Source organism: Chrysemys picta, chromosome 15 (assembly GCF_011386835.1).
Source record: "Chrysemys picta bellii isolate R12L10 chromosome 15, ASM1138683v2, whole genome shotgun sequence".
NCBI classification, from domain to species: domain Eukaryota; kingdom Metazoa; phylum Chordata; order Testudines; family Emydidae; genus Chrysemys; species Chrysemys picta.
Window position 1 is genome coordinate 10,272,985 of NC_088805.1, and position 24,502 is coordinate 10,297,486.

At 45.0% G+C, this 24,502-nt stretch overlaps 1 protein-coding gene across 2 annotated transcripts in view; it reads left to right on the forward strand.

Annotated features, from left to right (window-relative positions):
* CCDC60 (coiled-coil domain containing 60) overlaps positions 1–24,502 on the forward strand; it is a 155,447-nt gene that overhangs the window by 17,018 nt on the left and 113,927 nt on the right. The window lies entirely within an intron of this gene.

A 24,502-nucleotide genomic window follows, 5' to 3' on the forward strand; every position in this document is an offset into this window, starting at 1 on the left:
CGGAGTTAGACTGGGGCTTGTAGCACGGGCTGTATCTGAACACTGACTCCAGATGGCTCTGACGTTGAGGACGTTCTGGTTTTGCGTCCAGCGTCTGAACCCCCGGAATGTGGGGTTCCGCCTGTTGTATTATAGAGACTCTGTGCCAGACATTGGCGCTAAGATTTCGGCAGTAGTTGAAGACTGAAACGGGAGGGGCAGCTGAGAGGCAGCGGTGCTGCTTGGCAAGCAAGGGGCAGCTTCGTCTCATTTAGCAGAGAAGGGAGAGCTGGATTCTTCCTTACCTTCACCCTAGATTTCGGTTCAGGCCCACTGCTCTTGGAGACGGAGGAACCTAAAGTAAATGAAAAATACCAAGAGTGTGCTTTTCAGAAATGGGTACTGCCACAACTTTCTCAGATCTTAGTGCATTCTCCTCTGTCCTTTATCTGGAACTGGTTTTCCTTTCCAATACGGAGTTACCCATGGATGGTGTCCTGACCTTCTGCTGCTTCTGCCTAATGCAAATCTCCCTCCCCTCCCCACCCGCCCCCGCCCCCCAAAAGAAAGGACCGGTGATGCTGAGCCAAATCCTCTGCGGGCGCAAGTCATCCTTGCTCTGTAGCAGTCCCTGGACCTGTGCTGATTTTACACCAGTCGGGGATCTGGCCTGTTATCTTCAAGACGACTGTAAATATTCTTCAACGTCACTCTGTGGGGGTGCGTGTTCCCTTTGCGTTCTTTTCTTGCCATTTCCTCAGTTTGGGTCTTGCAATGACTGCCAGCTTATTAAAATCCTGGCAACTTGCAAAAGCACAGAAATGATGACACATGTCAATGGGTACACGTCTGTCCCTGTGCAAAGAAGAAATGTTTCTTTTTAAAAGCAAAATGAGTGCAGTGACAATAGAACTTCCTGCACCGCCCTCTCCCAACTGTAAGCAAGTATTTATAGGCCGGTGTTTCTCAAATGCCAAGACTTGCTTCTAAAGGGGTGCATTGAGCTCTTACAAAGGAGGCTCAGAGAAGCCCATGGAAAAACTATAAATGATATGATATTGTCGCATGCTTTCCTCTGAGGGCCCAATAAAAGCCAGGCTCTCAAGGATACAGTCCTCGGGGGAGAGATTTACTTTAGGTAAATGTTTATGGGAGGTGCCAGTTATGGGGGACTGGCAGTTTCTCTGTGTATGTGTCTCTCTTTTCTCTCCAGCCATGTTTGAGTTAGAGAGTGTAGGCCCTAAGCCAGCATTGCTGGCCTCCCCAGAGGGTATGAGCTTGCCCCCCAGAAGCACTCACTGCAGCTACTAGCTAGGGGGGAGGGCAGATTTACTAGTGTCAGGAAAACCCCTTCCAGCACTGAAGCAAGTGTCTCCACTACTGTGTTGCAGCGGTGTAGCTGCAGCTGTGTTAGTGTAGCAGTTGTAGTGTAGATCTAGCCTTCGTGTCATTAAACAGCATAAAAACAGCCATATTGGGTCTGACCAATGGTCCATCTAGCCCAGTATCCTGTCTTCTGACAGTGGCCAGTGCCAAATGCTTCTTGCAGTTGGAGGTTTAGGGACACCTGGAGCATGGGATTGTGTCCCTGACCATCTTGGCTAATAGCCATAGATGGATCTATCCTCCATGACCTTATCTAGTTCCCTTTTCTGAACCCAGTTATACTTTTGGCCACCACAACATCCCCTGGCAATGAGTTCCACAGGCTGACTGTGCCTTGGGAGAAGAAATACTTCCTTATGCTTGTTTTAACGCTGCTGCCTATTAACTTCATTGGGTGACCTCTGGTTCTTGTCTTATGTGAAGGGGTAAATAACACATCACTTTCTCTACACCATTCATGATTTTATAGATCTCTATCATATCCCCCTTAGTCATCTCTTCTATGCTGAACAGTCCATCTTTTTAATCTCGTTGTATAGAAGCTATTCCATACCCCAATCATTTTTGTTGCCCTTCTCTGCACTTTTTCCAATTCTAATATCTTTTTTGAGATGGGATGACCAGAACTGCACAAGTATTCAAGGTGTGAGGATCCCATGGATTTATATAGCAGCATTGATATTTTCTGTTTTATCCATCCCTTTCCCAATGATTACTAACATTCTGTTAGCTTTTTTTGAAAGAAAAAGCTGGGAAGTGGTGGCCAGCACATCCCTCGGCCCACGCCGCTTCCTGCAGCCCCCATTGGCCTGGCACGGCAAACCGCGGCCAGTGGGAGTTGCGATCGGCCGAACCTGCAGACGCTGCAGGTAAACAAACTGGCCCAACCTGCCAGCAGCTTTCCCTGACGGGCCGTGTGCCAAAAGTTGCCAATCCCTGACCTAGTCAAAGGCTTTCTGAAAGTCCAAGTACACTATATCCTCTGGATCACCCTTGTCCCTATGTTTGTTGACTCCCTCAGAGAATTCTAATAGATTGGTGAGGCATGATTTCCCTTTACCAAAGCCATGTTGATTCTTTCTCAGGCCAGGAAACATTTGTCAGGGCAATTCCTCATTCTGTTCTCTTCCTGCAACTACAAAATGATTCAGTTAAAACTGGTTGCGGTGAAATACCATTTAGCACATGGATATTGCCTCAGATACTGTGTGTACATACACATGAGAGAGAGCAAAAATGATTTTCTAGTTGAATTCAATACCACCTAATATTATCATAGCTTGAAATGTACGGTGAATAGTTGGAATCTTTCTCTTGTGACTGCCAGGGCTTTTTGGTAATAGCATGATCTGGGGGAGAATTGTTAATGCAATAAGACTGTAACAGAAGAACATTGTGAAAATAGAACAGTTGGTGAAGACAACACATCTCTATTATTGCTGGAGATCTGCAAGCTCTATAACATGCCCACTGCAGTGTAGCCAGCCTAGCATGTTTTGCACTTCTCATTTATGCTTGTTTGGTTGGTGCAATCTTGCAGGGAAGGCAGCAGAGAACAACAACAACTTATTGACTTGAGTCTCTACAGTCGGTGAGCTACTGTTGTTCCATAGTCCATGGTTGAATGGAAATCTTACTGCTCCACCCTCCAGCTATCTTGCATCCAAGAATCTTCCAATACTTCAGACAGAATTGCTCATAGTGATTTATTTAGGATTTAGCACGTAGTTGCCTTTTATATCTTAGATTTTTCTGTATTGCTCTAACTCTGCAAATTAGCATGCTTATAACTGAACCCATAGGACACTTGGGGCCAGATCCTACTCCCACTGACTTCAGTGGAGCCAGGATTTCACCTGTAGTGGATGCATTCCCTCTCCAGGGGAAGTCTAATGGTCATGGGGATTGACATTACGCTTCCCTGGTGCTCTTCTACAAAGAATGGACCTGACTTTAAAAGTGCACTGAGATGAGTAGCTCCTTATTGTACATAGTGCCACTGGGTATACTCAGCTGGGTGGCGCTGGGTGAGTGTGCACTCACAAGGCCATGGGCACATGCAGACATAGGAATGTACGCTTGTCCTGTATAACTAATATACTATAGTTGCCCATTAGGCAGCGGGTGCTTAAGTGTACAACTGTTCAGTTTACAAATGTTGATCATCAGCGGGCCTTAGTTATAAAACTGGAGACGTTTCTCTTTTCTGCTTATAAAAAAAAAAAGTGAGGGGGGGAAATTCAATGTAGAAGTGCTGTGATTGTGAAGACACACAGCTATTCAGTCAGGAACTGGGAAACAGGAAAGCTATGGTTAGGGGCCTTAACTATGTCTGCTTCTTTGCATGTCTTAGGATTCTGATAAGCAAACCTGACTTTAGCTGAAGTCAATGGAGTCGTTCAGACCTCATGGCACTAGTGAACCTGGGTCATAGTCTTAAAACTCATGGGACCTGATTCTCCATTGCCTTGCACCTTGTGTAGTCACACTAGTGCGAGTGAGAAATGCTACCAAATCAGAGTGGAAGCATTTTACGTTCACACTTCACCAGTATCAGTGATGCCAGGCAATGGAGAGTCAGACCTATGATGCAATAAGGTATATCTGTGTTATTGCTATGTATTATTTGGCAAATACTATATGTTCAAACATTTGGAAACCCCAATCTTTAGAGGGGCTTAAGGGAGTTGAGTGCCCAAAGTTGATTTAAGTTTCAGTGAGAGATGGGCATTGAGCTGTGCTGGGCATTGAGCTGTGCCACTTTGAAATCGCCAGCATTCAAAAGGACATACGTTCATAACAGCTTGTAACCTTAGGCAGGGGGGAAGCAAGACCTTTGCACACCCGAGTTCAGACATAAGCAGGTGTGTGCATGATTTTGAAGATCTGGCTCTGTTGCGTTCTCTAAGTGTAGAGAGCAGAGTTAAGGTTGTAAATTCACGTTTTCTGACCTTTGAGCACGTAACTGCCTAGCATTAACGTTAAATGGATACAGTGTTTGGTAATATCGTCTGTATCACATTAAATACTGGTGTGATTATGATTAAATCCTGTTTGAATACATTTTGTACAAATGATGTAATAACGTTATTGCTGGATCTCCTTAGGAAATCCTCGTTCATTGTTTGGGCCATTGTTTTAATATTATTTCCCCACATAGTAAGCCATAACAGTTCTCAATAGTGGAAAAAGAACATTTTAAAATAAGTAAATGCTAAAGAAGCAGCTACTTTCCATGCTCCTTATCTCTGCATTGAAAGGGTTATCATCCTATATTCAATACAACCTCAAATACAGAGGTAAAATGACCTCTGTATTTGGTATTGGTGTGACCACTGCTGGAATACTGTGTCCAGTTCTGGTGTCAACAGTTGAAGAAGGAGGTTGATAAACTGTAGAGGGTTCAGATAAGAGCCACAAGAAATATTTAAAGTATTAGAAAACCTGCTTTGTAGTGATGGATTGGGCTCCTTGAGTCTATTTATTTTAACAAACAAGATTAAGGGGTGACTCAATTACAGTCCAGTACCTACATGAGGAACAATATTTAATAAGGCGCTCTTTGATCTAGCAGACAAAGGTATAAGATGATTGAATGGCTGTAAATTTAAGCTAGACCAATTCAGACTGGAAATAAGGTGTTAATTTTTAACAGTGAGGGCGATTTACGAACAGTCATGGTGGAGTCTCCATCACTGGCATATCTTTATTTTAAATCAAGAGTGGATGTTTTCCTAAAAGATCAGCTCTAGCTCAAATAGAAACTATTTTGGGACATTTTCTATGGCCCATGTTATACAGGTTAGACTAAATAATCACAAAAGTCCCTTCTGGCCTTGGAATCTATTCTGCATGTTTTGGATATGAGAGGGTTTGGGGGGGTTTTGCCTGCTAGTCATACTTCCATTTTATTTGTCTTCTGAGCTCACATCTGAGTTACCATATATGGTTTTTAAAGAGCTTCAAAGTTGTTGTTGGGGAGGGGGGATTATAATGGAGTGAAATGTAGTGCTATTTAACGCAGCACTTCACAAGCAAAAAAACGTGCTGATTTCAAAATATCTTTCTTTACACTTATAGTCCCATATATCTGTAAACACACGCACTTTGTATAGATAGGTAGACAAATAGAGAGGTGTCTACCTAAGTGTGAAATGTAATTTTTTTTCTTCTCTTTGGAAAAGTTTCTACACGGTGTTGGAGCAGCAGGAACTTGGTGATAATGCAATCTGACTAAATCCCAGCTTCTCCGGGCCGGCAAGGAATGGTGTTAATCGGAGAGCTCTTTACTGAGTTTCCCTCTACATTTCAATTATTCCAACCAGCTGATATTGCAGTTGAGAATGCAGCTTCAATATTGCACTTCAGGAAGTTTTGACAAGTTCTGGAGGAATCTTTTGGAAGTGTGCCAGGAATTTATAATCGGGTGCTTTGAAAAGGAGGCTGAAAGCGGTGCCGTGTAAATGAACAACTCAGGGAGGATCACAGGTTGCTGTTTCCTAATATGGTGGTTGGTTGCTTTTCCTAAGGAAAGCTTTGGCTTTTTTCCTGCCTCTTTTGTTTGTTCTAACCTGCCCGGATCAGTTATGTGGAACCTCTAGCTCTATTTGGATCTGAAATGAAGGCAGTGTTCAACGTTGAAAGATAATTGAGTAATATGCCTTAGCCCAATGCTGTACAGAGTTTTTCAGGAAGTAAGACAGCACCAAAGACCGATTTCTGAAACCCTTGAGCGTTGCAAGCTCGTGTGTTGCTCTGAAAAAGGAAGGGGAAAAAGAAATCTTCTCCAGGGACTGTAGAATGTGGGGTTCATATATTCCAGTGTAGCTAGAACAGAGCTTTCCCTGATCGGGCCCTGAATACCACAGCTTAGGATAGTTTAGTTTTGTTGCTTTCCTTTTCCTTTAAAAAGGCAGATTCTGCTACAGTACTGCACTTGTTGGGCTGTCCAGTGCAGGGCGTACACAGGAAACAATGAGCTGTGTGGGGCCATACATATAACAATGAGACCCTTTGCACGTGCTGGGCCCAGTTCTGCAGCCCTTACTCACATTGAGTAGTACGTACTACCTATGTAGTCCCACTGGGCTCAATATGACCAAGGGCTGCAGAACTGGGTACGTGGGATGCTCCAAGACCAATGCTATTTATTCTTTATTTCTATTCCTGGAGCACCCAGGAGCCCAGCATCAACGTTGCATTTCTATTTTGGAGAGAGAGTTGGTTTGGAAAGTAATCTTCCCAGGACACTTTACTGAATCTTCAATGATATCTGGGGTAAACTGTGTTCAAAAGCTCCCCTCACTGGACTCTAACGAAAATGAAACCTTTGATCTAGTAACATATTCCCCCAAGCATGGCAGGTGTATCTACTTGCCTCTTAATGCCAGTGGGACCCCATCCTGCTGAGGCCCAGAACCACTCTATCAGTAAACCGTGTGAGAGCCTCAAGGCAAAGGCAGTGCCTTCCTTGCACTCTTCAATCTTCATTCTAACCACGGCTCGTGGGATCCTCAAGCCCAAGATAGGCGCCTGGGTCTTCCGTACAATGCACAGGGAGAGTTAGGGACCTAAAAGGGGGTCTTGAAGCCAGTGAGCTGAGCAGGGATTGCTGAGCTAGCCAGGAGTAAAACACTAAGGAGGGGAGCAAGCAGAGGAGAAGGGCTTTGGTGCCTGCGCAGCTGGCAGATGGGCCAGAGATCGGCACCTACCTCCACTCAGGATCTTCAGCCATGGACCCTCTCCTGGAGTTGGGCACCTAAGCCCTAGTGGACTCCGCTTAAGTAGTCAATGCAGTGGAGACCATGTGCGTGCGTGTGTGTGTGTGTGCGCGTGTGTGTGTGTTTCCTGCTCCTGCTTTACACCTTTCTTACCTGTGTCCTGAGTCCCCCTGCAGTCTTCTGTTCAGGTCCGCCCTGCTGCAACCCTCTCCCCCCCAACCCCACCAGTTGCCTGCCTCTGGCCTTGGTCTGGCAGGTACCAGGGGCTCAGAGCGTGCCTATGGCGGGGGGCCTACTGGTGAGATAGGCTTTTCCCCATCTAGTTTGAGAATCCTGCTTTAGGGCTTCAGCTTGAGCTAGGGCTCTGAGCTGCTTGTCAGCTACGGAGTAGTGTCAGGGCTTAGGTGGCTTGGCAAATGGCAACCAGGAGCGACTTGGACCTGCAGAGTTAGCAGCAGCTGAGCCGTGGCTTCAAAAATGCCACTGGGGCTTAGATGGTAAACTCAGGTCCCTAAATACCTTTGAGAATCTGGGCCTAAGTGATTTGCCCAAGGTCACTGCAGAAGCCTGTGGCAGAGCAGGGAATCTGAATCCTATCTGCTGAGTCTCAGTCCACGTCCTAGCCACTGGACCATCCTTCCTCTTCTAATAACTGTGTTCTCCTGCCTCCCTGGGCCCTGACTTCCTTAGTTTAGGGAAGGTGGGGGGAGGACCACTGGCTGCTCCCATTCATTTGCTTAACACTCCCCAAGCTGCCTTGTGTTAGGTGGAGCAAGAGGAGCTCCAGACAAACCCATGGACTCCTAGGAACAGCAGAGAGCTCCAGAGCCACGGGTGCAGTATTGCCATGGGGGAGCCATGCAGAGGGATGGGGCCAAATGTTCAGGGCTTCACCCTCTCCAGCCTGCCAGTCTTACAGGCTCTCGTCACTGTCAGGCCAGCGTTTGGCATTTAGACATCTAACACCACAGTTCCCCCTACATATCGGGTACTTAGGCACAGAAATGAACTCAACTGTGCCTGCAGTTATTTGTACATGAAACTTGGCATAGAAATGGAAAAACTGTCCTTTAACCTCCTGTCCCCCTCCCCCCCCACCCGGCTTCAGGAAGTACCTGTGGGTATTTCCAGTACCTTCACTTTGTGAGTAATCCACCCCCTACAATAATGCACTGTAAGCCACAATGCACAGAGTTTAAACCTCGCTGCCGATCTTCCACGCCACTTTACGGTAAAGCTACATCGCAGCTGTTGCGTAATAAAAACCAAGTGACATCCGCTTTTCTTATGGTTACTACATTTTTCAAAAAGGCTTAGGCATAGTTTTATTGATCCCAATTATAACTCTTTGCTTTCCCCCCCTCCCCCCATGTCTCCTATTGCTGGAGGAGAGAGAGGATAACTGCGCAAGTGAGGTTTAGGGGGTGGCAGGAAGCAGTTTGTTTCAGATTGAGTTAGGGGCCCCCATTTTAAAAAAAGAGTCTGGAAGTCTGAGCTGTTTAGAGCGCCAGGCGTGTGAGAACTTTGGATGCTTGTAATCTAAGGAATTGCTCTTTCAGGGCAGTATATTAACGGTCTGAAGAAAGAGAACACCCCTGCTCTGTGAAGGGCCTATTTTGGAAGCAATTGTTGACTTGTCCTGCCCTGGTCTTTGACTGGCACAGAAGCAACCTGTCTTTGGGAACTCCTCTCCCGAAATAAGCATAATGCTCTCACAACCGTCTCTTGGAAGGAAGCATGACACCACTTCTAAAACCAAGGTGTCTGTGTCGCTATCTGTTACGACAAGTCACCAATGAATAAAACATTCTGACCCTTAAAATCGGGAGGCGGAGAAAGGAGAGGTTGTGAAGGGGGGAAAGAAGAAAAGAGACTAGACTCCAGACTGAAATTAGGAGAGAGCGATGTTGGCAGAAGCTGCTCAACGGCTGAAGGCTTAGCAGGGTTTTCAGAGCGTCTGAAAATACTTGTCGGTGCTCAGTTTGCTGGTTTCTGCATTGGGGATTGCTTGCTAGGTAATGCTTGGCAGCAGGCAGACCATACCACAGCCAATTCCAGTCTGTTTTCTAGCAACATCTAATTAGCCTCCATGGAGATATTCTCCCGAAAAAGCACAAATCTAGCACTGTGTCAAACAAATTGCACTTTGCCTGACATTATGATGCCTCGTATTTTAACAGGGTTGCACTTTTCTGTATTTTGCCTGCATGTTTGCGCCTTCTGTTAAATTACATGGCTGCTCTCCAAGTGAGGCCAATTAAAAACTGCTTGTTACCTGATCACACCAGAATCATCTAAGTCGCTCACATTTCAGCTTCACTACCCTACTCTCTCCTCTCTAGATCAAGCTGGTCTTTGTCCTATGGGATAGGAGTCAGGAGGAGTTGTAGGCAGTGCGGATTCAGGCCTTTTGGCTTTTTGCCAAAGTCCTTTTTCTCAGAATGGCTTTTCAAAAAATACAGGGTGAAATCCTGACTTTATTGAAGCTAATGGGAGTTTTGCAATTGCCTTCAGTGGGACTAGTATTTCATCCGCAGTGCTTCCTGCTTTCTGGTCAGTTTGGGCATCTGTTCCCGTATAGCACTGAGGCTGATGGACTTTTATGCTTTGCTGTGCATAACCGGAACATACAGGGTCTCTGATTCTCCCCTCACATCTGCTTTGTCCGTTTTGTGGAATTACTGCTGACTTGCATCAGTGTGAGCAAGAGCCTGGTTACTAACAGCAGAGCACTCAGCATTCCTGTTTTCAAGTACAAACGCTGCTGTCGTGAAAGGGGCAATAGATGATATTTTTGACTCCAGTCCTAATCATGACTAATCCCCTCGCTATGTACTGTTAAAGCATTAATCATGATGAGCTCATTGGGCATTAAGGTGACTTCATAAGTACCATTGCAGGCAGAGAAGCAATGAAAAGAGTAACCTCTCTTCTGATTCATTCATTAACCTCCGCATTTGGAAGATCCCAGAAGACACATCTCAGGAGTCCTAGTCCAGGTTGTGACGCCAGGGTGAATGAGAGGATGTACTCATTAACCCGAGTTACGTGGCAAACCTCCTACCCAGCCCTCCGTGGGCTGTGATCTGGTTCTGTTTGCTGCAATGGCCCCTTTTCACACCTGTTCCTATAGAGCTGAAAGCATGCTAGCGATGCTGATCACTGCTAGCGCTGTGTTTTATCAGATGCAGAGCTTGCCGATCCAATTTGCGGCAGCCTCATCAGCAGTGTGCAGGGCCCCCAGGCCACCATCGCATCTGGTGAGAGGGCAGTTGTCGGTGATGTGTGACATTGTCTGTCTGCCTTTGGCCACAGCCGCAGGGTGGTGTCAGGCTGTCTGAAGTGGTTCACAAACATGGGTGCCAACCTCCGGGCAGAGTGTTACAAACCAGGGCACAAGACCCAAACTGGTTGTGTGTTCTAGAATTAGATGTCACCAACCAACTAACCAACCAAGTGAACACCCCAAACCCTAGAACAGCCTTAACATGGAATGACAGACAGGCATGCCCAAAAGGACTATCACCACCCAGGCAAGCCTGCCTTTGTGGTAGATCATCCCTTAGATCTACTTTGTTCTCCAAGAGATGGTTTTTAAAAGAGGCGACTCCAGCTGGAGTGGGCTCCGCCTTCGCCTTGACTTAGGACAGATGGTCCTGTGGTGAAGGACAATGGCCTGAATTTAGGGGACATAGAGTCAGCTCCTGGCGCTGACACAGATTCCCAGAGGCTGATTCTCTGTTGCTCTGCACCTCGTGCAGTCATCTGTACCAGTGCAAAGAATTTACAGGCATGTTGCGCAGATGCAAACGACCACCCAAGCTGCAGGGCAATGGAAAATTAGCCCCCCTGTGAGTGACTTTGGGCAATTTTGTGCCCATTTCTCTGTGCCTCAGTTTCCCAGCTGTTCAATGTGAAAAATAACACTTACAGCTGGTCAGAAAATGGCTTGTGTTTTCCATGAACAATTTAGATGTTTTGCTTGAGGGGAGGGACAATTATCAGAGAACCAAAAATGTGTTTGCCAAAAAACAATCAAAACTCTAAATCATGTGGCAAAAAACTACTAAAAAGTCATTGGTTTTTCAATTGAGGGGGAGAGATAGGCAGGTGTTTTTTCTGACCAGCTCCGTGTTTTGTTCACACTTAACAGCTGGAAGACTGGTCTCAGAAACTAAATGCCAGGAAAACTGTGAATTTTTGAGGGAAAACGGTCATTTCTCCACAAAATTCTTTTAGCTGAAAACCCACCATTCTGTCAGAAAACTGTTTTTTGATGGAAAAGTTTCAAGCAGCCCTAACAATACTTGCCTACCTCCTAGGGGGCAGCTGTGTAGATAGTTTCATTAAAGCACGGGAGGTGCTCGGACTGTGGTGATTGGTTCCATAGAAATGCCTGCAAAATAAACACACGCTTGCTATGTAACCAAGAACAGTATTAACAGCGTTCAGAATGGCGCTTAAATCATTCTGTCCTCCCTCACCCTCTCCAGCTGGCAGATAGCTGAGCTGGCAGGCAGACTGCAGCCAGGCAAGGGGAGATTTCATTTAGGATCAGAACAGTTTTAATGAAAACAGGTTTTGAAGTGAGGTCTACCTTGCTCAGACTGTCATTTGAAATAGCCCCGCACGCCATCCTGGTCTGAAGAAACCAGAGCTGGAGTGGATAGTCAAGGATATGAAAAGCACTGACATGCAGCTTCTTATTCCCACAAACCACAGCTCTTCACTGGGAAACTCTTAACTCGGTTTGGCTTTGACCTTGGCTTTCCCACCATGACAAGAGACTTGTTGCTGCTCTCTACTGGAGGACCCATGAAAACCTGTGGCTCGGGTTTTCGGGATGCTGCCCTTCACCTTCGTTCACTACTTCAGCACAGCTAAAAACTCGTTCCTCTGGTCACAGATGAAAATGAGTGACTGCAAGGATATCGTGTCCAAGGGCCTAATGAGACTCTTCCAACAGGCAGCTTCTCTTCCCCCGGCTTCATTATCCCTCCCGGTTTACCTCAAAAAGAACGATTATTTGTGAAGTCTGTACCATCTAGTGCTCTATCACTTTCCTGATGAAATTAAATAAACTGCAGGACCTGGCATAACTAATTAGAACCTCTATAAAATAACATCTATTTCCACAGATGGGAGGCTGGTTTCCCTTTTTATTGCTGCTTTAGTTAATTAGTCAGCTCAGAGGTTGCATTTATATTACTGGCTTTGTGAAATATCCCTTTAACTACTTTTCATATACTTTTATGAAGTCGGCCATTGAAACGTGCAGATTTATTTTTTATGGTGACAGGCTTAGAGGGTTGCTGGGAGCTGCTTGCCAGATGTTGGGATCATAAAATAATGTTGGGCTTGTCTGTTGCTTGGGAGGAAGACAGAAGGTGAACAAATGCAATAGGCGAGTCCCAAGCTACAGGGGCCAGGGGTTGAATCTTGACAGCTTCTTCAGAAACTTTTCAATCTGTTTCCTTCATGTGGTGTGAAAAGTGCCTGTTCTTTCTTCAGCTTCTTGCACAATTGACTTTGCTCCACGTTCCACGCAGTGGCCTACTTATGGAACGCCAATCCCATGTTGAGTTTGTGCGGCTGCTGCCCTCTCCTCCTTCAGATCTCACAAGACCCACCTCTGTGGGATGACTATAAGAAATCAGCCAATCAAAGAGGGCTAGGTTGATGGACAGATAAGGGCTGGCATTTACTTATCCGTTGCCACTACTGCACATCTATAAAGACCCAGAGAATTGAAACAACTTACCCAAGGTCCCTCGGGGGTTAGATTCTCCATTGCTCTGTGCCTTTTGGTATAATTTGCCCCCATCACATGCATATACATTTAAACTTTTGCAAAGGTATAAAGGTGTAGCTTTGGCTAGTGACTTTAGCCTTGTTCCCCCAGCCTGGATACTCCTCCTTGCAGGGTGACACCAACAACCCTGGGTCTCCCCAGAACCATCTCCCCTGCAGTGCTCAGCCCCCCTCACTACAGCACTAACCAAACCTTCCCAAGTTCACTGCTCCTCTAAAGATAGAGGTGTCAGGCTGTCTGGAGTGGCTCATAACTGAGGGCCAACCACGGGGCAGACTGCTAAGAAGCTGGGCACAACCTCCAACTGGTTGTGTGTTCTATACTTAGATTTCCCCAACCAAGTATCAAGTGTGAACTCCTCAAGCACTAGAACAGCCTTAACATGGAGCCAGAGACTGTCCCCTTGGGCACTCTGGCACATCTTGCCACCCAGGCAAGCTTGTCTTTGTGATTAGATGGTGCCTTGCACCAAAAATCACAATAATATTCCGTTTACTCCCAGTCCCAAAGGACCAGTCGCTTACCCCAGGTCAGTTGTACCTCAGATCTCACACCCAAGACACTTGTAGCCAATCCTATAAGTAGGGCCCTACCAAATTCACAGCCCTGAAAAACGTGTCACGGACTGTGAAATCTGATCTTTTGTGTGCTTTTACCCTCTACTATACAGATTTCATGGGGGAGACCAGCGTTTCTCAAATTGGGGGTCCCAAAAGGGAGTTGCAGGGGGGTCACAAGGTTATTTTAGGGGGGGTTGCAGTATTGCCACCCTTTCTTCTGCACTGCCTTCAGAGTTCGGTGGCCGGAGAGCGGCGACTCTTGGCCGGGTGCCCAGCTGTGAAGGCAGCGCCCCGCCAGCAGCAGTGCAGAAGTAAGGGTGGCCATACCATACCATGCCCCCCTTTCTTCTGTGCTGCTGCCTTCAGAGCTGGGCGGCTGGAGAGTGACGGCTGCTGACTGAAGGCCCAGCTCTGCAGGCAGCAGTTGCTCTCTACAGCTGCCCAGCTCTGAAGGCAGTGCCGCCGCCAGCAGCAGCACAGAAGTAAGGGTAGCAGTACTGCAACCACCCCTACAATAACCTGGCGACCCCCGACCCCCCAGCTCCTTTTTGGGCCAGGACCCCTACAATTACAACACCATGAAATTTCAGATTTAAATAGCTATAGTTATTAAATTTACTATATTTTAAAATCCTATGACCGTGAAATTGACCAAAATGGACTGTGAATTTTGTACGGCTCTACCTATAACTGTCCCTTTTAAGGACACTAGCTTTTTGCTCCTGAGCCAATAGGCAGCAGTCTGGCAGAGGTGTGGCTTGTATGTCCCCGTCCCTCAAATCTGTAATAAACCCAGTCCACTCCATCCCAGAAAGTATGAATCTTGAGGCTGTTATTCCCATACCAAACCCTTCCTTATGGCAGCATGAGATTCCACTGTAGCACTGCCTCACCTTGAGACTCTGTTAACGAGGAATATCAATAATGAGCTATGATTATCATTATCACATGGTGATTTTTGCAAAAATCAATGTTCCATCCGAATTCCAAATCATTAGAGGTAGGTTTTGTTTTTAAAAACAATTTTCTGGCATGTTTCTTCTGTAAACAAGAACATAAAACACATTAGGAAAAGGAAATAGCCATCTGGTCCAACGCACTTGCTTAGGTCTGGTTTATTTCAAGCCCCATTCCATCTTTTTCACAAGGCTCCTCAATCCTCCCTTTCTGAAAGAAATCTAGATGTCTTGTTTATAAATTGTGCTTCAATTGCGCCAGTCGAGAGGTAGCTTCAGTCCATGCTTGTTTGTAGAAGGTATTATCAAGTTTCTTACGGTAGTGCATAGGGACCAACACCGAGCAAGGCTCCGTTGTGGTAGGTGCTGTGTAAACACACAGCAGTAAACAATCCTGGCTCCAAAGAGCTTACAATCTAAATAAATAAACCAGCCAAAGGGTAGGAGAAAGGGACAGAATGTACAAGCAGAGTGATCAATGTGATGGTGGCCAATGTCATGTTAGTGCCACAATTTTTGTAGGGGGAGGGTTGGTTGGAGGTCTAGCTAAGGCAAAGACGAGGGAATGGAGAGTGGGAGAGAGCAGGTGTGGAGTGAGACTGAGGTGAGGGGACTGTCAGTATGTTTACTCTACAATCAAAGTGGTGATGGCAGCACATGTGGGCATACCCCAGCTAGCTCCAATAATAATCACAATGAAACTGGGATAGCCTGGCTGGCAGCACAGGCCAGCTGCTCAACTACATACCTGGGTGGACTTGTGTAGCTCATCGGCCACAACTTCACTGCTATTGTAGCTAGATCAAAGCTAGCTGGGGAATGTCCACATGTGCTGCTGTCACCACTCTGATTGAAGTGTAGACGTGCCCTTTGAGACCAAGGACAGGAAGGGGATGTACAGTACTTTACTGAAGTTCCCCATTTACTCTTTTTCTTAATTTACAGTTCTCTGTGTTTTCCTTTAACCAGAGTGAACAAATGATTTGACAATTGGATACAGACCCTTCTGGCTCATCACTCCGAATAGAGGAGTAATCCTTACTTCTTCTGGTCCCCCTCTAACTTCAGCTTTTCTTGCAGTGTTGGGCTTGGAGGGCCTCTTCAGATCCAGATATGGCTCAGAACCTCTGTCGGAGACCCTCTTTCATTTTCCCGTCTGATCATTCTACAGACTCCAGGATGCAACCTGACCTGGAAGATTAACATCAAATGAGTTTGCTGATCTTTTTTCCATGAGATTGTCCCCCAGGTCCCTTCATTATGGAATGGTTCAAGAGGCAATTACTGACGATGCTTCAATGCAGTGAAGTCCACTTCTCAGGATAAATTCTAAATGGATGTCTTGTCCTTTTATTACTTTTTTTTTTTTAGTGTTTCTGGTGTGCATGATACTTTCTAGACTAGTATGAGAAGAAAGGGGAACATTTTCAAGTGTTTAAATCTCATTGAAAGTCAGTGGGATTTAGGCTCATAAATCATTTCAGTGCTTTTGAAAATGTTACCCAAAGGGCCTAGTTTTTCATTGCCCTGTATCTTGTGCATTCACTTACACCAATGCAAAGTGGTAATCTGGAAAAACGTTACCAGTTCAGAATCCTAGTGATTTGCACCTACTGTGCCCTCATTTGTTAACCAATAGCCAAGATTCAGGCAACAGAGAGGCAGGCTGAAGGTCTCTAAGCCCCAAACAATTTTCAATGGTCACCATCAACTTGAAAATCTCATTTCTGCCTAAAAGTCTTCTCCATCCTAGTTGAGAGTGTCAAAGCTGCCTAAGTGGTGCGGGCATCCAAATCCCACCCTCTCGAGTTCCGAACAGCATTCAAGATCACAGTAGCTGAAAGAAGTTAATGAAGGGGGGGAAATACTTCCTCTATTGTTTTTCCCATTTGTGCATTTGATAGCACTTTGTGTATCTGTTTGTGCTGCTTCCCCTGTACACAGGAGCAGATTTACCATGAAACAAAGTGTGGTGGCACGGGGCCCCCAATGACGGGGGCCCCAAAATACAGGACAAATATGTGACAACCTGAGCCCTGGCTGGCGGCGCAGTTTCTGGCCAATGGGAGCTGCGGAGTCAGCACTTGGGGCGGGGGCAGTATGCAGAGACACCCCCCCCGGGGGGGGGGGGGGGGCAACAGGGACATGCCAGCTGCTTCCAGGAGCAAAGCAGCGTGGAGGAGGGAGGCAAAGCAGGCAGGGAGCCACCTTAGCCCTGCTGCTGGCATGTCTCTGCTTGCTCCTTGTGAGGAGGGGGGCAGCGGAGCCTCCCCCTTACCCTCCCCACCCCCGCCAGACATGCCAGTAGCCGGTCGCTTCCAGGAGTGACGTGGGACCACCGGCCACAGTATGTAGGCTGCCTGCCTGAGCCCTACTGCATCACTGGCCAGGACTTGGGGGCAGGTTGTCACATATTTGTCCTGCATTTTGGGGGGGCCCCCCTGTTGTATGTGTATTAAATAAGTTTTTAGCCCTCATGGTTGGAGTGAAAAGCTTGAAGCGAGTGTATCCTAAAGTTTCAGAAACCAGAAGGTAACTAAAAAGAACATGGCATTTAACACTTGCTTGAGACTTTCAAGACAATTGTGATTTTTGGGGGGCTGACTCCATGGGGTGTGTGTGTGTGTGTTTTTATGCTTGAGACTGGCAATACTGCTTCTTTACCAAATAATTATGGAAAAAGTCATGGGCTGTACTCACGTGCACACAGTATGTTAATGTTCTTACATATTCAAAATCCAAGCTAGTCAAATTCGACATATAGGGTGAAATCCTGGCCCCTCTGAAATCAATGGAAAAACTCCAAGGGCTTCTCACTACTTATTTATACTGCAACCACTTTACCCTACTCTAGTCATGCCATTGTGCTTAAAGTGGATATAAATAGAACGTATTCCCGCTTTAAGGGGCCTTTACACTACCCAAGTGATACAAAGGGGCCTTTGTGTGAATGAGGTTCAGGCCCATAATTCACACTACATTTTTGTTGCCTGCTTAGGGATCTGGTTCAGAGCTTATTGGAGTCAAAAGAAGTCTTTCCCTTGACATCACTACCCTTTGGATGGGGTCCTGGGGATTGTAATGTAGCATTCGATTTCTTGTGTGAATATGCACAATCGCAAGGGAGCATAGTTTATTTTCAACATGCGTTGCACGTGTCCTGGATCTCTGCCATAAACTCTTTCTGAGGAAATTAACTAGGGAATGGGAATGAACATAGTGGAACCAGATTTGTTTTAAAATTCAGATATTCACAGAGCGTTTTGTGTTCAAGCAATTTTCATAGACCTGTAGGGCTGCAGCGGATGTGGAGGTGTCCGTTAATCCATCCTAACTCCCTCCTCCCCAATTTTGTGGGGTAATACACATGTGACTCAAATGCTTGAAGAGAAATACTCGCTCTTTGCTGCTGGATTAGGCTTACTGATTGGGCGAGCTTCTACCATCCCTGCACTATGACTTGAAATGACACACATTGAAGATAATGCTCCATTCAGATTGAGAAGGAGGCACATACCTCTGCAGAAGCTATTGCTTCTACCCTTTAGGTAGGAAAATCGGCCCAATAACTAAAATGAGGGGGGGGGGGAGCTTTTGCTATTTCTTGACAGAACTCCTCCCATATTAAAATCAAACTTTTTGAAAATACAGAACAGAGCACAATTGTTTTGGACGGGAGGGCAAGAGCACAAATATGCAAATCTTTTTATTTTCTGCACCAGTGATTTTCTATTGGCCTTGTGCTTGATGCCCGATAGCGGTATACACTGGAATGCAACTATTATAGATTCAAAATGTCACATTTCGAGATCTTTGCTTGAAAGACAAAGGGTAATTTATTAAGAGGTGCCATTTAGATGGAAGGAACTGAAGGAAGAGCGAGTTTCTACAAAACTGCCAAAAGACGAGAAAATACTGGATCATCTGATAGCCAGGAACCAGCTTTGAATTTCTGACACTGCCCTTGAGGAATAAGAAATAGAGGCGAAGGACAAAAAAGAAAAAATGAAGTTTTTTCTTAAATACAGTGGCAATAAGAAACTGAAAACATTGTGGTAAAAAGAGATGACTTCTTCTCTGACAACCAGGAAATGATAAGAATGTAATTTGTAAGAGCTGTTAAATTGCCACCAAAATTGTATGTTGGATGGAGAAATTACAGACAGAAAACCTTCAAAAATATACTGTCATCCCTGTCTTTCTCAGAATAACCCCTGAAAATGAGACTGGACAATGAATAGAGCAGCAGAGAAATGTATCTGAGATCGTATAAAAACGGGTAGTAAAAGAATCTGATGCCTGCAGAACAGGTGCTGACCAAATTGGAAAGCTCTACTCCTGATTCCTCACGTGCCACAGAATAAAAATGTCTGTGCACACTTTGTCTCCAAAAAATGTAAAACCGCAAACCCATTTTTTGTTTCTGAATAATATATACAGCGCTGCCTTCGAGAAAACACAGGGGCATTTCCATATAAATAGGCTAAACTGAGCCGCACTCAATGCTGGGCAAGGGGCTTGAGCATCTTGGAGCTGATTCAATTGTTGTTCATTGTCTGCCCCTCCAGAGGGAATTTTCCAGCCAACTTTCAAGGCAGAGGGAGTGTTGAGGGACAAACTCAGCAAGAAGTGGTATATACAAGGTGGAGAAAGAAGACTACCTGATCCTTCCTAACATAGGGCCTAAAGCTGTTGTCCCTTTTAACGCAGGGAATCTCCCACTGAAATCAATACCTTTTGGCTGGTAAGAAAGAGGCTGCTAGTGCAGAAAGTTGCATGTAATACTCCCTTCTTCACACCTGGGGTCAGCCTTTAGCATGCGAGGGGAAGTTGTGGGGAGAGGGGGAGAAGGGAAAGAAAGAAGAGAAGGCGATTCTGTGGTGGTGGAGGTGGAAAGGAGGGGGCATGAGGGTGAGACAGCGTGGGTGATAAAGACTGGATGCAGCACTAACAGCTAAATGATAAAGGCTTCAACTTCACTGATAAAGATGCTTTGTTTGTTTGTTTGCTGTTAACAAAGAACAAACAAACATGCACTGGCTATAGGATGCTTGTAGTGCTTCCTGTGAATTGCTCCCTCCTTTTCATGTACTGAGAGACCCGCCGAGGGTGATCACCTAGTCCGAATTGGGTGGGACTGTTCCGAAATGCAGAGTTCAAGTCCCGGTCCTAGGCTGAATGACTCCACTACAGAATTTGTTCCCTGTGGTACCTGCCCAAGCGAGGCTTGGGGTGGCGCCAGCCTCTTCCCAGTGGCCCACCTCAGCCCCTCCTTGCCACAAGGCCCTGCCCCTGCTCCTTTTCTTCTCTGCGAGGCTTCACTTCCAGCCAGGCTGGAAGCCAAAGCTAGGCCATAAGAGCTGCTGTGGGGAGCCCTGGACCCTCAACCTGCCCTAGATGGTGCACGTCAGGGACACAGGCTGGGGGCTGCCCTTAAGCACCCCGCCCAGGGCTTGGCATAGGGCTCTTTGTACAGATTGTGGCTACCCACTGCTCCATAACACACCTAGCAAAGAGTGTGTTATACCAGTGTTGTCAATTTGTTTTTAGGTACAATTCAAGCCTGTAAGCACTTGATGCATATCCAGAAACTCATCTGTTCATCCAATCGCTTGAGGAGAGAGTGGCTGGAGCAAGGGAGCTAAGAGGGTAATTTCTGTGCATTCTGAATGGATCGCAGGGAAAAGAGGAGTTCATTATTTCAGTGATAAGATTTGTACACTATACTATCAGATGTGCTCAAGAGCTTTGGATGGGTGGATTTTCTAATGACATTGAAATGAAATAAATACTATGTTCAAGGTTGAGCTTGATAGATTATGGGAGGGGATGGTATGATTGCGTACAATGGCCCATGGCCCCTCTGCAACTGCATGTAGCAAATATCTCCAGTGCCTGGAGATGGGACAGTAGAGGGTGAAGGCTCCAAGTTACTACAGTAAATTCTTTCCCTGGTGTCTGGCTGGTGGGTCTTGCCCACATGCTCTGGGTCTAACTGATCGCCATATTTGGTGTCAGGAAGGAATTTTCCCCAGGTCAGACTGGCAGAGATCCTGGTGGGTTTTTACCTTCCTATGGAGCATGGGTCACTTGCTGATTTGAATTAGAGTAAATGGCGGATTTGCTATGACTGGAAATCTTTACATCATGATTTAAAGGACTTCAGTAACTCAGCCAGAGATTAGGGGTCTATTACAGGAGTGGGTGGGTGAGGTTTGGTGGAGTGCGATATGCCAGAGGTCAGACTAGATCCTGATGGTCCCTTCTAGCCTTAAATCTGAGTCTATATTAGGGATGTTAACAAGAAGACTGAAAATCGGTAAAAATAGATCTTGAAGCATTATTCATTAGAAATCTATGCATGCACACACAACATACACATGCTGCCCGGCCGCCAAAACAAACAGTGAGAGTTCCAACGTCAGAGCCAGGAGATGAGCTCGGGAACAGTTACTTGCTTTAGTCTTCAGATGTATGAAATATGAGATTTGTTCTAATGCAAACAAATCACTAAGACCCATCAAATCTCAATTTTTCAAGGACAGGGATCATTGTATTTATGTAAAACCAAATTTTTAGTCATTAAGGCTGCTCCTAAAACCTAGTTTATTTTATTTTAGTTTTTTTGCATGATGATAGTAGATCAGGCCTTTCTGTTTAAATCCCTAGAATAAAAGTCTAACGCTAAGTGAGATGTTGCAATCTGTACTAAGAAAATCATGGAAATGAATTATTTCCTAAAGGTTTTTAGTATGTATATACACCTGCTGTTCAGTGTTGCAAGATGCAGCGTCCATGGCAAAATGAAATTAACAAGAGTCTGTTGTTTGTCAGAACCCTTTAGCCTGCAACAAAGCTCTCAAGTATCAGGTCAGATTCCTACTGCTACTGGTGCTTAGTCTCCGCTCTGACTCGCCATCTCAGAGTGCTGGTGGCGTTAGCATTTTAATTTATATTTGAGTGAGGACAAAACTAAATATATGAGCACATGAGAGTCGGACACATTAAAACCCAAGAAAATTAAAATGAGAAACCAGAAATGAGGTGCAATCATCCAGAACAGACCAAACAGAAGGCTAAGAAATGCCTTTAGACACTTCCTACAATAACAGTTTTTACTTTCATGTCCTTGGGAGACTGAGACCACAGCTGGAAAAGTCGGACAAACTTTTTTTTTTCTTGACAGATCACCAAATGTGAAGCCTTAATTGCCTGTGGACAAATTATGATGGGGGGGGGGGGAAGGGGAATCCCTACCTTGCTCTGCACACAGATAGAAAAGGCGAGGTCTTGGAAATGGTGCATAAGAAGGAGCAGTATGATTTGGACAAAGTCCTGATTGAGGGAAAGGGAAGAGTTAATCTTTGGTATCTAGTTCTGGCTAGTAGGTTTAGTCCTCTCAATCTTCCAGGAGTCCGATTTCTCTTATGTAACCTAAGTTTCACCTCACTTTCAAAACCACTTGCTTACAAAATCAGACCTAAAACTACAGAAGTGTTACAGCACATTATTACTGACAGGTTTCAGAGTAGAAGCCGTGTTAGTCTGTATCCGCAAAAAGAACAGGAGTACTTGTGGCACCTTAGAGACTAACAAATTTATTAGAGCATAAGCTTTCGTGGACTACAGCCCACTTCTTCGGATGCATATAGAATGGAACATATATTGAGGAGATATATATACACACATACAGAGAGCATGAACAGGTGGGAGTTGTCTTACCAACTCTGAGAGGCCAATTAAGTAAGAGAAAAAAAACTTTTGAAGTGATAATCAAGCTAGCCCAGTACAGACAGGTTGATAAGAAGTGTGAGAATACTTACAAGGGGAGATAGATTCAATGTTTGTAATGGCTCAGCCATTCCCAGTCCTTATTCAATCCTTTGTTGATTGTGTCTAGTTTGCATATCAATTCTAGCTCAGCAGTCTCTCTTTGGAGTCTGTTTTTGAAGTTTTTCTGTTGTAATATAGCCACCCGCAGGTCTGTCACTGAATGACCAGACAGGTTAAAGTGTTCTCCCACTGGTTTTTGAGTATTATGATTCCTGATGTCAGATTTGTGTCCATTAATTCTTTTGCGTAGAGACTGTCCGGTTTGGCCAATGTACATGGCAGAGGGGCATTGCTGGCACATGATGGCATATAAAACTATAATACCCACCTGCTGAAGTGAAAAAACAGATTGACAGAGCCAGACGAGTACCCAGAAGTCACCTCCTACAAGACAGGCCCAACAAAGAAAATAACAGAATACCACTAGCTGTCACCTTCAGCCCCCCAACTAAAACCTCTCCAGCGCATCATCAGAGATCTACAACCTATCCTGAAAGATGATCCTTTACTCTCACAGATCTTGGGAGACAGACCTGTCCTCGCTTACAGACAACCCCCCAACCTAAAGCAAATACTCACCAGCAACCACACATCACTGAACAAAACCACTAACCCAGGAACCTATCCTTGTAACAAACCCCGATGCCAACTCTGTCCACATATCTATTCAAGTGACATCATCATAGGACCTAATCACATCAGCCATACCATCAGGGGCTCGTTCACCTGCACATCTACCAATGTGATATATGCCATCATGTGCCAGCAATGCCCCTCTGCCATGTACATTGGCCAAACCGGACAGTCTCTCCGCAAAAGAATTAATGGACACAAATCTGACATCAGGAATCATAATACTCAAAAACCAGTGGGAGAACACTTTAACCTGTCTGGTCATTCAGTGACAGACCTGCGGGTGGCTATATTACAACAGAAAAACTTCAAAAACAGACTCCAACGAGAGACTGCTGAGCTAGAATTGATATGCAAACTAGACACAATCAACAAAGGATTGAATAAGGACTGGGAATGGCTGAGCCATTACAAACATTGAATCTATCTCCCCTTGTAAGTATTCTCCCACTTCTTATCAACCTGTCTGTACTGGGCTAGCTTGATTATTACTGAAAATTTGCTTACTTTTCATTTTTGCCATACAATTATAAAATCAATTGGAATATAAATACTGTACTTACATTTTGGTGTGTAGTCTATAGAGCAGTATAAACATGTCATTGTCTATATGAAATTTTAGTTTTGTACTGACTTCGCTAGTGCTTTTTCTCTAGCCTTTTGTAAAACTAAGCAAATATCTAGATGAGTTGATGTACCCCCAGAAGATCTCTGCATACCCTCAGGAATACACGTACCCGTGGTTGGGAACCACTTGTCCAGGTAGGAGGGTTGGGTAAATTATTTTACAGCATTGCCATGAAAGATGGCACCTTGGACTGTGGGCTGCTAGGATACATAACTATTTTTCAATCTTATTTCTAGCAAAGTTATTTAAAGTAAAAGAAAATAAATGGGAGGGGAGTACTTTGGGCTTCCCCCCACATTTTAAGCATCTCTTTTTAGGAAACAGAACATGTATTTGTAAATAATACCCTCCAAGTTTTATAGAATTCAAAAGGTTGGGAGAGTTTTTAAGGAGATACAAACATTTATTTGCTGGAAACTGTGTACTATAAATAATATGCTATTTTCTGCTGCTATTGTATGTATCGTAGGCCAGAAAAGATATAGTATTAAACTCATATTGAATTCTCATTTTCCAGCAGTTAGGGCTTTGTTTGCCAAGATTTGCGTGAAGTTTGAAAAGTTGTGCTGAAGAAGCTCACTGACAAAGTGAAGCAACTGAAGTGTGTGTGTGTGTGTGTGGGTTGGTTGGTTTTTTTTTGTTTTTGTTTGTTTTTTGAGATGTTGGCTAGTGCCTAGAGCTTCCCATGGGAGGCAGGAGACTTGATTTCTAATTCTATGCAGCTAACAGGCTATGGGTCCAATCCTGCACTAGGTTTGCCATTGTCTCCAATAAAGCAGGAGCATGTCTGGTATTTCTTTGACCAAGGAACCTCTCATCTCTATACTTCACTCTTCCCATTTTACAGATGGGAAGAGTGAATAAAAACCTCCACATAGAGTATTGTGAATGTGAATATCTCCAAAGGAATTTGCACTTCTCTATATCTTTCATCTAACATTTTCAATCTATTAATCATAATGTAATTTCATGATATTTACAACCGGGGGCCAAAA